The following is a 14,465-nucleotide window of genomic DNA, read 5'->3' on the forward strand; positions in this document are numbered from 1 at the left end:
AGGTGAGGGTTCAGGGTATCAGTGGTTGGGACGGGTCATGGGTTTGGGGGGCTACAGGCAGGAAGGAGTGGGCATCACTCCTGCCACAGGAATTCAAAGAGGGGTTTTAGGTGTTCCAGCAGCAGGGAGTAGGCATCCCTCATGCCGATGTCCCCTGCCACAGCCACTCAGTTGATCACGGCAGAGGTATTACCCCCCCCCCCCATCAGCTGAGCTGGTAGGACTTCCCTGTCGCGATCAGTTTATGACTGATTCAGCCTGACTTCAGGATCCCGCGGCCGCATGGATAGGTGGCTGAAATGTAGACCTTGATTTTCCTGGCCTACATTTCAGCCACTTATCTTAGCTGAAATTAGGTGTGATTCTGTAATCGATGCTGTCGTGTGATTGACCCGCGATCGGCGGCCGCTGGCATAGGTGTCAAAGAATCTGGCCCTTTCTCCCCCCCCCCCATTGCCCCAGGTACATTAGATAGATTGTGAGCCCACCAGGAAAGACAAGGAAAAATGCTTGAGTATCTGAATAAATTCATGTAAACTGTTCTGAGCTCCCTTGGGAGAACAGTATAGAAAATTAAATAAATAAATTCATTTAGATTTCTCTTTCTGACTCAACCAGATTATAATAGTCACAGAGACAGTCTCACCAAGCCCTTTTCTTTTCTATTCATTTTTCTCATATCATGCTTATAAAAGAAAAAAAAAATAAGTAGTTTTACTGAACAGGGCCCAGAGATACAGTACAATTATATGTTATAATAAAAAGTACTTGCTAGAAAGAAGAGTCATTACACCTTATGTCGATGTTTTATCATGAAAACAAGTCAGCCCAGTGGCAATCTACAGCTAATGCTGTGGTTTTCCATCGAAAAGATGGGGAAACAAATATTTCAGCTCAGGGAAAAAAAAGGACCGACCCTCCATGCATCAACTTCACTGCACTCATAAAAATAAATGGATTGTATTCATAAAGGGGTCTCGACACCAGATGAAGTTCCACAGAATTATGAAGCACATTTCCTTCTACATAATCAAGTTTCAAGTTTCAAGTTTAATACAGAATTTGATTAATCGCTTCATCTAAATTCGAAGCGATGTACATAATGATAAAATTACAATATAAAAATAAAGTCATAGAAGATAATACTAACAAGGTTAATGACAAATTTGACAAAACTAGAGACAAAAGGAAAATATAGGGAAGAAGTTACAATTTAAATAAAGGTTAAATAAACATATAGGGAAGGCACATAAGGGGAGGGTAATGATAATAATTTTAATAAGATAAAATTTGAAAGGAAGATAAAAATTGAAAGTAAGACTTGAAAGAATAACTTTAAGAAATTCTCATGATTGTTAAAAGGTCACTTAGAAGCTAGTTAGTTTATGAAGGCATCATTAAAAAGGAAAGTTTTTAGTTTACTTTTAAATTTATCTAAATTAATTTCTTCCCTTAGATAGCTCGGTAGAGAATTCCAAGTCTGGGGTGCAGTGACTGAAAAAATAAACTGACGACGCGTATTTATTATTTTTAACGATGGAATCGTTAAATGGTTAAATCGTTAAATCGTTAAATGGTGACATAAAGAGCTATCATTTTCAAATGTTGCACAAGGAATTCTGAAAAGCTTGGACGCGTGTAAGGATGTGTGTATAAGACAGGAGCACGTAAGTCCAAGGGGGAAAACTATGATCTTTGCAGTGATCCTCTTGTGCAGGCAACGCATGGTGCCATTCGCTATGGCTATTCACACCCCAGATGTGTTTCTTCTACTATATTTACATTTCAAACTGCTTTGTGCAATACTTTTTTTCTTTTTAACACTGCCACACTCTAATCTTGGATTTCACAAGCAAACAGATATTCACGCAGGTTCATAACTTGCAGGGTCCAATCGTATCCCAGTGCTTTCTAACTTAAGGCAAAAACTGAAATGTGAAAAGGTTCAATAATCCAGGTAAAAGTCCATCTGAGCCCGGAAACTGCATAGAGGGCGGGGAGCCATAGTGTTTTAATCACCACAGAGCATCTTGGGTTCCATGGGCATGCCGCAGCAAATGCCAACTGTGTAAAGCCAGCATCGTAGCAGCCCAATGGTGCTCACACTGTGGACTATGCAAACAAAAAGGCAAGCCTGAACTGAACATGAAAATAAAAAGGAGTTATTTGGTACAAATTCACAGTGTATGCCTCATCCTCAGCTTCCTCACTGCGTCAAGGTGACCCAGCCTCTCGGACATAGTGGTCTGATGGTTGTCTCTTTATTCGGAAGGAACACAATACTGACCATCCTTGCACTGCACATACTGTACTGAAATGTATGTCTTTTTAACACAAGTCACAGGTAGCAGGAAGATGCAGCACCCATCTTTCCTAAGAAGAAATCAAGATATCATGTTTCCAAGTTTCCAAGTTTATTTACAATTCAATATACCGACCAAGAAAGGCTCAAGGGGAGACCCAGGAAACTACAGGCCGGTGAGCTTGACCTCGGTCCCGGGAAAGATGATGGAAGCACTGATTAAAGACAGCATCTGGGAACACATCGACAACTATGGGCAGCTAAAGTCGAGCCAGCATGGCTTCTGCAAGGGCAGGTCATGCCTCACGAACTTATTATACTTCTTTGAGGGGGGTAACCAGCCAGGTGGATAAAGGGGAATCCATAGATATCATTTACCTTGACATCCAAAAAGCCTTCGACAAGGTGCCACACGAAAGACTACTAAGGAAGCTATGGAACCATGGGGTGCAAGGGGAGGTCCACCGATGGATCAAAAACTGGCTGGCGGACAGGAAACAGAGGGTTGGAGTAAAGGGACATTACTCAGTCTGGCAATGGGTCACGAGTGGAGTTCCACAGGGGTCGGTGCTGGGACCGCTCCTATTCAATATATTCATTAACAACCTGGAAGCAGGAACAAAATGTCAGGTTATTAAATTTGCGGATGACACCAAACTATATCGCAAGGTCAATAACATGGAGGACTGCGAAGATCTCCAAAAAGATCTGACAACACTGGAAAAATGGGCCAAAAAGTGGCAAATGAGTTTCAACATAGGGAAATGCAAGGTCATGCATATAGGGAAAAAAAAAACGATGTTCACTTACAAAATGGGGGGATCAGCGCTAGGGATGAGCGACCTTGAAAGAGACCTGGGAGTGATGGTAGACACAACATTGAAGGCGTCGGCGCAGTGTGCCATGGCCTCAAGGAAAGCAAACAGAATGTTGGGTATCATTAAGAAGGGTATCACGATCAGGACAAAGGAAGTCATCCTGCCACTGTATCGTGCTATGGTGCGCCCGCACCTGGAGTACTGTGTTCAGTTCTGGTCGCCGTACCTCAAGAAGGACATGGAGGTACTTGAGAGGGTCCAGAGAAGAGCAACTAAGCTAATAAAGGGCATGGAGGACCTCTCATATACTGACAGACTGAAAAAGCTAGGGCTTTTCTCCCTGGAAAAGCGGAGACTTAGAGGAGACATGATAGAAACCTTCAAGATCATGAAGGGCATAGAAAAAATAGACAGGGACAGATTTTTCAAATTAAGGGGATCAATAAGTACAAGGGGGCACTCAGAGAAATTGAAAGGGGAGAGGTTTAGAACAAACGCCAGGAAGTTCTTTTTCACACAGAGGGTGGTGGATACATGGAATGCGCTACCAGAGGATGTGATAAACAGGAGCACGCTACAGGGGTTCAAAGAAGCTTTGGATAGGTACTTGGAAGACAAAGGGATTGAGGGGTACAGATAAGAGTTAAGGTAGATTATAGGGATGGGATTAGAGGTAAATTACAAAATTAATCAGGGACCACTGTTCAGGCACTAGGCCTGATGGGCCGCCGCAGGAGCGGACCGCTGAGCAAGATGGACCTCTGGTCTGACTCAGCGGGGGCACTTCTTATGTTCTTATGACCATCAAACAAATATCTGGATGGTTTACAGTTGCTAAAATTGGAGATTAAAAAAAAAACAAAAGAAAAGAAAAATGGGGCAATATAATGACAGGACCAAGACAAAGATATGGATAAGACTGGTACAAAAGGTCCTGGGGGAGGGGAAAATTCAAATTACATCAAAGTCAAAATAAAAATAAGAGGGAGGTAAGAATGAATGGGGAAGGGGGGTCGCTTCTTAAATTGGAAGGATTGGAGGAGATTAAATTATAACTTTTGGTGGAACTCTTTATGCCATATCTATAAAATGGAAAGATTTATTGCATTACAACGGGGATATTTTAAGAAATTTCAGGATGTGTGGAAACCATTAACAAAATATTGTAAGGATTAATTGAAATTGTTTCCCTAATTTTTATCAATTTAAGGGGTTGGGAGGGGGATATTTTCTTATTACATATTTTATATGATAATGGAATATATGGTTGGGAGGGATGGGAAAGGGAAAAGGATAAGAATTTATGTAATGTACCAATGATTGTTTGTAAGTGATGTATTTATTGTTACTGTGAATGATTATATTTAACACTTAATGTAATTTTGAAAATGAATAAAGAATTAAAAAAAAAAAAAAGCGGTTATCTTTGACCGTTGAAGAAGAGTGGAGAAAGGATCTTATCTTTCGTGTTGACAGGCATTTTGGAATAAGAAGGTTTGGGGGTTTGATTTCGAATTTGTCGAGAGAGATTTCCGAACATAGATGTAGTGACATTGCATTCCAGAAGTCTGGAGCTCTCAGGTCAGACAGTGGGTATCGGATCTCCTTATGGCATGTCTAACAGAGAGGGTAGATATACATAGTGTAGCAAACGTCCAAGTGAGGGTTGGTCTGAGGCAATGGCCTCCCTCCCCATCCACCCTGGATGATGTCTTGGTGGGGGCACCGGCAACCATCCTCTCCACTCCCCTCTTTCCCAACCCTCTCTGCTGCATGCATGTGCCCCTTCCCTCCCTCTGCACCTCTTTAATTTTCCCAGCATGAGCAGCATCATGAACTTGCCGCCTGCATCGGTGTCAGCTCGCTCTGACATCACTTCCAGCTCTATAGGAGTTAAGTCCACAGAATACAAGATAAACAGTGAAATGGTCAGCGATTTGGATTTCAGAGATTGGACACCAAGGGACTGATGTTCCAGGTTTTCTATACAACAGGGGTGTATACCCTGGTTGCAATATGATGTTTTATAATGGAATGTTCTATGAGAATTAGTGATATATGAGTATGTAAAGAATATATTTATTGTAAAACAGGGAAAGGAATAAATAAAGTTATTATTTGTAGTAGTTTAGCTTCTTCTTTAATGGTATATATATAAGGAAAATTAAAGAGGTACGGTGGAAGGGAAGGAGGGGTGCGCGGCAGGGGTAGGTTGGGAATGAGCGGGGGTGGAAAACAGGCCCTTGATGATGGAGGGAGTCCAGGATCGGCACCATGGTCCCTTTAAGCCAGTGGTCTCAAACTCGTGGCCCACCAGGTACTATTTTGAGTCCTTCGGTATGTTTATCATAATCACAAAGTAAAATAAAACAGTTTCTTGATCATATGTCTCTTTAGCTATAAATTACAATATTATTGTTAAGACTTAGCCAAAAGGAAATATTTATAAACTATAAAGAGTTTTACCTCATAAAAAATTGTCATTTCTTTAATAAGACATTAACAATTTTTTCTGAGGCTTTTCAAGTACCTACTAATCCAAAATGTGGCCCTGCAAAGGGTTTGAGTTTAAGGCCACTGCTTTAAGCTCTGGTGCCTAAGTATACTTAGGTGTCTAACTGCTGTTTCACCTCCATCTTGGCAATTAACTACTATTTGAGTGCCTAGTTAGATGCCTAATTGATACCTAAATTCTGGGGCACTTTATAGAGCTAGGAGGATGGTGTGTATGGGAAAATAATTTGGTACTCTAGCTCTAAAGTAACATCATAGATAATGGCAGATAGAGACCCGCACCGTCCAACCAGTCTAAATGCATTTTTTCTAGGAAAAAAGTGCTGGTACTCAAATATCAGGCCATTCTTCAGCAGTGGGGTAGTAATTAAGGGACCACTCTACAGTAGCCAAGATCCCTGCAACTAGCCACAGAATCCATGAAAAGTCAGCATCACAGCTCCTTTATTAATACTTGGGGACTGTGGGTCATTTTTATCAAGCAATGGATAAGGTACTAGTACTTAATCCCTCTGAATGCCCCCTCAAAAAAATCCCTGGAAAATCTACACCTCTCTTGAATGTTGTTTTGTTTTTTACATTTTTACATAGGTGGTTCACAAAAGAACATAAGAATTGCTGCTGCTGGGTCAGACCAGTGGTCCAATGTGCCCAGTAGTCCACTCAGGTGGTGGCCCTTAGGTCAAAGACCAGTGCCCTATTTGAGTCTAGCCTTACTTGCGTATGTTCTGGTCCAGTAGGAACTTATCCAACTTTGTCTTGAATCCTTGAAGGGTGTTTTCCCCTGTAACAGCCTCCGGAAGAGCGTTCCAGATTTCTACTACTCTTTGGGTGAAGAAAAACTTCCTTATGATTGTACGGAATTTTTTCCCTTCTAACTTTAGCGAGTGCCCTCTCATTTTCTTCACCTTGGAGCGGATGAACAGTCTCTCTTTCTCTACTAAGTCAATTCCCTTCAATATCTTGAATGTTTCGATTAGGTCCCCTCTCAGTCTTCTCTTCTCAAGAGAGAAGAGGCCCAGTTTCTCTAGCCTCTCATTGTACAGCAACTACCCCAGTCCCTTAACCATTTTTGTTGCTCTTCTCTGGACCCTTTCGAGTAGTACTATGTCCTTTTTCATGTATGGTGACCAGTGTTGGCCGCAGTATTCCAGGTGGGGGCATGCCATGGCCTGATATAACGGCATGATAACCTTTTCAGATCTGTTTGTGATCCCCTTCTTAATCATTCCTAGCATTCTGTTTGCCCTTTTCGCTGCCACCGGGAGTCAAAAACTGTGGTACTGAGATATAGCAGATTACTGAGTCCCATGGTAAATTGAGATGCAGTAAAAGCATGCCTTTTATAGTACCTTGATAGCTTCCCCCCTAAATGATCATCTTAAGGACTAAGTAATAAGGTTATACTCAATTTAATGGTTATTTTAGCCATAAATATGTAGAATTCCAGTCTCACTTTGTCAATTAGGCAACCATAATAGCAATAGATATGTACAGTATGTATTATGATGCACCAACAGAACTCAAGCAGTCTTTGGGCGAGACTGCTATTGTTCTTTTTTTCATTTGGAACCACATTACTGAACTGTAGGAAAGTGTCTTTTGAAGATATCCAAGAATGACTAGGCCCAGCCATCATAGAACACTAACTTCCATTATAACCACACAATTCATCCTCAGTTCCTCAACATACTGGACGCCTAACTTAATTGGTTAAGACTTAATTGGTGCCAATAATTGGCACATAACACCTCATAATTGCCGTTAACTGGACTTAAATGAAAGTTAAGCGCTTAACTTGAAAAACACGATTCTATAAAAAGCAGGCGCTTAGTCCAAAGGGCCTACTTAAAAGTGGGTGTGGTTGGATCGTGGACGTGTTTTTGAGTTAGGCACTTCTTTTTGAATTAGGTGGAGGCATTCAGCAAAGAAAACCCTGGCATAAATACCATAGGTAGGATGCCTAGCAATGCCCAATGCCGCTTAGGCAGTGCTAAGCGCGATTCTATATAGTGTGCCTAATTTTTATAAAATCGCACTTACCCCCTGTTTTACAAAGCCGCGCAGCAACAGTCCCGAAGCCCTTTAAATCTCTATGGGCTTCGGGGCCATTACCACAGCACAGCCACTAAACAGGCCCTTAGTATTGCAATAGTCATCGCCAATTTTTTAGGTGGCCTACATAGAATCAGGCCCTTAGTTGCTATCTTTTATAGTGTCATAGCCATATACAGTTTACATAAAAGGCGCTCTCCATATGATGTTACCACATTCTCATTTTGCCACCTTGAAGCACCCCCGTTCTAGTTAGCTATATCTTTTCTAACTCTAGTGATATTAAAACAGCAATAAAAACGATACCGTTCCATCATTGTGTAAAGTGAATTTTACCAGTAACCACTCATTCCTTTTCATATACAAGCCTACCTAACCAAGTTAATCTATATTTCCAACTACTACACTGATTTTCAGCATTAGATTCCTATTGGGGTGTGGAGTCCAAATAATTTTGTTCTGTGTTGCTTCTGGGAATGTTCATTTTGTTCAGGTTTGTCCCATTTGATTTCATGTAAGGAACATCACAGTAAGAGTGTGTGCTCTTGTACACTATTGGCAACACATGAAAAACACCAAAAAATGTTATTTGATTTGCTCGGTTTCATTTGCAAATGACATGAAACATAGGATATGTCACTGACATTTCCTATGTTACATTACATTAGTTTCTTTTATTCTGCCAATACCTTGTGGTTCTAGGCGGATTACAAAAGGAAGAGAAGATTACAGGGAAGCTATTGGTTGTAACATTTGGAGTCTGGTGATTGGTTGTTATCAGGAGTTTGTCTTGAAATATTTCATGAACAGCCTGGTTTTTATTTTCCTCCTAAAGGTTCTGTAGTTTGCTTTAAATGAATACACATCCCTAGATTCCTACCTATAAGCCAACAAAATACTGCATGTGACCTTTTACCTGCAATTTTCCCCCCAAACTGAATAGTTCAGCATAACACAGCAGCTTTACATTATTTTTAACAAACTTAAACAAATGCCTATGGTCTGGTGCCCTGAGTAGGCCAGCTCTTACTTTTGGAAGCTAAGCAGGGTCAGGCCTGGCTAGTACTTGGATGGGAGACCACCTGGGAATAGCTGTAGGCTGAGGGGCCCTTTTATTGGGCAGCAGTGACATAGTGGAGCTGCATACTGTGTGGGAGAAGGCATTGACAAACCACTCCCAAAGTAGCTCAGAACAGATTACAAATCTGGTACTCAAGCATTTTCCCTATCTCCCAGTCTATCCAATGTACCTGGGGTAGTGGAGAATTAAGTGACTTGCCTCAGCATGGGTGATGAGGCTGTAACTCTAACCACTACACCACACTCTCAAAGAAAACCAAATTAGCTGGAGCATAGACATCTAAATGTACAACTTTGAAACACCTAAAAATAGAATCTCTAGTTGTACAGACAACTTACCCATTCTTCGTACTGTGGTTTGTTACACAGACAAAAATGAGTGTGGGCTGTCAATGGCTTTCACTCGTAAGCATAAGCCTCTTAACACTTTGACAGAGGGATCCTTCAATGTCCTAGCAGCTGCTATAGTTAGCTGCCAACATTTACCTCAGTGTAACTTCACTTTGGCTTTTTTCTTTTTCTTTTTTTTTTTTTTGCATCATCTGTTAAAAGGAACTTTGTTTAATGCTGTTTTTATAGCTTGGATCTATTATAATTTTTGTTTTAAAACTTGTGTGTGTTAGCTTATAATCTGCAGAGAACATATGCAGAGAATAAATGCAATAAATAAATATGTTTGAAGGTAGGGTTAAGGGTGGGCCATGGGATGTTCAAAAAAAAATCTAATCAGAGAGTGCTGAGATTCAGCACCTTTCTCAGAGCGGACTGACAACTGGGATAATAGGGCAATGCCCAAGGGCCCACAGCAGTAGGGGACTCTTTATCTGGTTGATAGGTGGTTAGGAACCCATGGCTCCTTATTGCCTGGGGGCCCAGATTTCTGTCAGTCTGCCCCTGTCAATAAGTTATCTATCCACTTAAGATATGGCTGCTGTTTCATTGGCTCTTCTCAAAAGGACAGGTAATGGCAGGGCCAGCTCAGCCTATGAACCAAGTGAGGTACTGGCTCAGGGCGATGGTGATAAAATGGTATTGAAATTCCAGTCCGGTCTACTTTTAAACTCCTAGAGCAATGGTTCTCAACCCTATCCTAGGGGACCCCCAGCCAGTTGGGTTTTCAAGATATGCCTAATGAATATGCATGAGAGAGATTTGCAGGAGACAGGCATGCAATTATGTCTTATGCATATTCATTAGGGTTATCTTGAAAACCCAACTGGCTGGGGGGGGGGGGTCCCCCAGGACAGGGTTGAGAACCACTGTCCTAGAGGGATTTATTTATTTATTTTTATTTATTTAAAATATTTATATCCCGCAAATCCAACAATGCTAAGCGGGTTCCAAAATTACATACATAATCAAAAAAACAAAACAAGACAAAAACACAGAAAAAATACAAAAATTTATATAACGAGAGCTAGAAAAACCACACACAGAAACAACTAATTTAAAACATCATAAAAACTGGATAAAAAGAAGAGAGGGGGAAAAAAATGCAGATCATACAACTAATAAAGGTATTCAATAAAAAGCTACCTCAAGCAAATTTATAACCACATAAATTGACGTGCAAATAAGACTGTTTTCGCACCTTTCCTGAACTGAGTCAAAGTAGGAGCCTGCCTTTACTCCAAAGGAAGAGCATTCCAGCAAACCGCACCCTGTATGGAAAACATAGTTTTACGAGTTACAGATAGTTTCGCAAAGGTCAAAGATGGCACTTTCAAACTCGCCTCGTCCATGGAACGTAATGGGCGTGATGGTTAATAGACCTGTAGACCAGAGTGCAACACTGTCGGGCAGTTATTTTGCAACAGCCTTGAGGTGGCCCTGGGTGATGGTATCACCAGCTGACACTTAAACATATATTCAATAGCATTACTTAAACAAACGATACCACTGAATATGAACATGTGCATGAGTTTAAGAAACATAGAAGCATGATGGCAGATAAAGGCCAAATGGCCCATCCAGTCTGCTCACCCCCAGCAACCACTATCTCCTCCTCTCCCTAAGAGATCCCATGTGCCTGTCCCACTCTTTCTTGAATTCGGACACAGTCTGTCTCCTCCACCTCTATAGGGAGACTATTCTACACATTTACCACCCTCTCTGTAAAAAAACTATTTCCTTAGATTACTCCTGAGCCTATCACCTCTTAACTTCATCCCATGCCCTCTCATTCCAGAGCTTCCTTTATTTTACTTTAATTGGTGGCAGCTGCCTCAGAATTTAGGCCTCTGGGATCAGCAACATCTATAACCTACACTTGTTATTTAAAGACTGAAAATTGCAGGCAGAAAATTAATTCTAGATGCATTTTCACATGAATTGCAAAACCATGTCTGCATATCATGCCCTCCCCTTACAGACTTCTCATCCTACCAGATCCCACAAAAGTGAATTTTTCAGGGAGTAAGCACTGTTTTTTTCTTTGATTTTTTTAATGCAGCATAATACAATTGTCTCTCTCCACCACAGAAATGAGGAACAGTGAATTAAACATTGCAAGGTTCATGATTTCTGCCTGAGGGCTCCCACATAGGAATCGTGTAATATTACAACTGTTGAGCAGCAGCAAATTCCTGACTGACTTATAAACAAAATTCTGAACGCACAAAACCTGAAGCCACTTTTGTATAAATAGTGTAAAATGCTTTCAGGTCACTTTGAATTCTGGAAGAGGTTTTGCTGGCTGGCTAGCAGTTACTTTCCTTAGGGAAAAAGTTAGGCTTTTTAAAAATCTTTGATTAGTGGAACCTGGCAACGGCACAAATAGAAGAGGCAAAGTTACAGATCGATGGAAGACAATTTGCCAGGCATTCTCTCACTAGAACATCAGGTACTTTTAGAGAACAGAGGAGGAATCCCTAGAGGCAGCTAGGCCAGAAAAAGGTTTTGACCACTTCTGTAAAGCAACTGCTGCCCTAGTGAGGCTGTAAGAAGGTAGTGAAACTCTGTCGTGGGTCACTGTCTCCCAGACGGCCTTGATTTCATTGTTCAGTCTCAAAAGTACACACTCCAATGTTTTATTTTTATTTTTTTTTCAGCACCTACATTCTCCATTCTGCTAGACTAGCATATTGTAGGGTTACCATATGGCTCCAGAGAAAGGAGGACAGATTGAGACATCCGGGTTTCACTTCCAGGTTTCATTTCCATTGCTTTCAATGAATGTAAAACCCAGATGTCTATATCTGTCCTCCTTGCTTCCATTGCTTTCAGTTGAAGTAAAATCTGGATGTCTCAATCCGACCTCCTTTTTCTGGAGCCATATGGTAATCCTAAGCATATGAAGTCCTTGTGCTGTATCCAGGTCACCATGGTGACCAACAGTAAAGCTCCTGAATGATGTCCAGTAGGGTTGGCCCAACCACTGGGCAAGACTAGGCAATCACCTAGGGCAGGGATAGGCAATTCCGGTCCTCGAGAGCTGAAGCCAGGTCAGGTTTTCAGGATATCCACAATAAATATGCATGAGATAGATTTGCATCTCAAGGAGGCAGTGCATGCAAATCCATCTCATACATGTTCATGGTGGAGATCCTGAAAACCTGACCTGACTCTGGCTCTCGAGGACCGGAATTGCCTACCCCTGACCTAGGGTAGCAACTAGTGCTACCCGAATCACGATTCGAATCGATTCACCGATTCATTTCAGGTGAATCGGTTCGAATCAATTCAAAAACAAAAAAATTGGCCTCCCAATTTGGCACTGACCCTCCCCCCTCGCCCCCTAAAGCAGGATCGGAAGTGCTGCCTCTTTCTGGCCAGTCGCTGCCGCTCCTGCTTTAGAGGGCGAGTGGGAGCGTCAGTGCTTCTGTTTGGCTTCCCCCCTGGCCACCCGGTATCAATTTACCTCAGTTCATCAACCTGCATAAGATCGTTAGTGTTAGTGATCTTTGCAAGCTGCCATCGGGTCTTCGAGCTGCTTTCTCTGCCTTGGTTCTGCCCCTCCTCTGATGTCCGAAGAACTTAAAGTCATTTGAAGGAAGGAGTAAGAACTAAGGGCTCCTTTTACGAAGGCGCGTTAGGGCCCTAATGCGCAGAATAGTGCGTGCTACAATGCCGTGCGTGCTAGCCGCCACCACCTCCTCTTGAGCAGGCGGCAGATTTTCGGCTAGCATGTGCTATAGCGTGCGCTAATCCGGTGCGTGCGCTAAAAACGCTAGCGCACCTTCATAAAAGGAGCCTTAAGGAGCCAGAGCTAGATGACTGAATCAGCACGCTTTTTAAATTTTTTGGAGGGGGGGTTTAAATCTTCACTACCCATTAAATTTGCTTGTTGAACTGCATCTTGGCAGGAACCTCAACCCACTGTCTTTGCCAAAGAAGACATAAAAATGAAAAAGCACAACTAGAGAGGGAAAAAAGGAGGTGAAGAAGTTCTGAGTTACACTAGTTTCTCTCCAACCTACCTAATACGATCCGGCAACCAAGTCCGTTACTTCTTCTTTAAATAAAAACAGCATTCTCCCAAGCTGCAAACCTCTTTGTGCCTGAAACTGTGAAGAATCAGGCAGAAACTGTGACAGATCAGGCAGAGAAATTACATTTGAGATTGGTGCTAAACTGACAGTACACATATCACTATAGCACAGTGGCCTCAAACTCAAACCCTTTGCAGGGCCACATTTTGGATTTGTAGGTACTTGGAGGGCCTCAGAATAAAAGTTAATGTCTTTTTTAAAGAAATGACAATTTTGCATGAGGTAAAACGCTTTATAGTTTATAAATCTTTCCTTTTGGCTAAGTCTTAACAATAATATTGTCATTTATAACTAAAGAGACATATGATCAAGAGACTGTTTTATTTTACTTTTGTGATTATGATAAACATACCGAGTGCCTCAAAATAGTACCTGGCGGGCCATGAGTTTGAGACTACTGAGTTCAGGGGAATGGTTAATCGGCTGGCTGGGTTGGAGGGCAGAGGGGAGAACAGGACAATCAAGCCATTGTGACATCACTGATGAGGCTGGCTCTTATTGGTGGAATGAGGCATTATGACATCACAATCTCAGCTCTGCTTCCCAAAGACAAACAGGATGACCTGGAGGAAGGAACATCCAGTGAGATCATCAAGTTTGCAGACGATACAAAACTATGCCGGGCGATCAGATCGCAGGAGGATAGAGAGAAACTCCAGAGCGACTTGTGTCGGTTAGAAACATGGGCGGAGAAATGGCAGATGAAGTTCAATGTGGAGAAATGCAAGGTAATGCATTTAGGCAATAAAAATAAGGAATACGAGTATACAATGTCAGGTGCAACTCTGGGGAAGAGTGAACAAGAAAGGGACCTGGGTGTACTGATAGATAGGACCCTGAAGCCGTCGGCACAATGCGCGGCAGCGGCAAAGAAGGCAAATAGAATGTTGGGCATGATAAAGAAAGGAATCTCGAGTAGATCGGAGAAAGTTATAATGCCGCTTTATAGGGCAATGGTCAGACCACACTTGGAATACTGCGTCCAACATTGGTCTCCCTACCTAAAGAAGGATATAAAACTGCTGGAGAGGGTGCAGAGACGAGCAACAAAACTGGTGAAGGGTATGGAGAGACTGGAATATGAGGATAGACTTATAACACTAGGATTGTTCTCCCTTGAGAAAAGGAGAATGCGTGGGGATATGATCGAGACCTTCAAAATACTGAAAGGAATCGACAAAATAGAGCAGAGAAGATTATTTACAC

At 41.8% G+C, this 14,465-nt stretch overlaps 1 protein-coding gene across 1 annotated transcript in view; it reads right to left on the bottom strand.

Annotated features, from left to right (window-relative positions):
* The window catches only part of CAMK2D (calcium/calmodulin dependent protein kinase II delta), a 563,004-nt gene that overhangs the window by 508,569 nt on the left and 39,970 nt on the right, over nt 1-14,465 (bottom strand).

This window comes from Geotrypetes seraphini, chromosome 1 (assembly GCF_902459505.1).
Source record: "Geotrypetes seraphini chromosome 1, aGeoSer1.1, whole genome shotgun sequence".
Classification (NCBI taxonomy): Eukaryota; Metazoa; Chordata; class Amphibia; order Gymnophiona; family Dermophiidae; genus Geotrypetes; species Geotrypetes seraphini.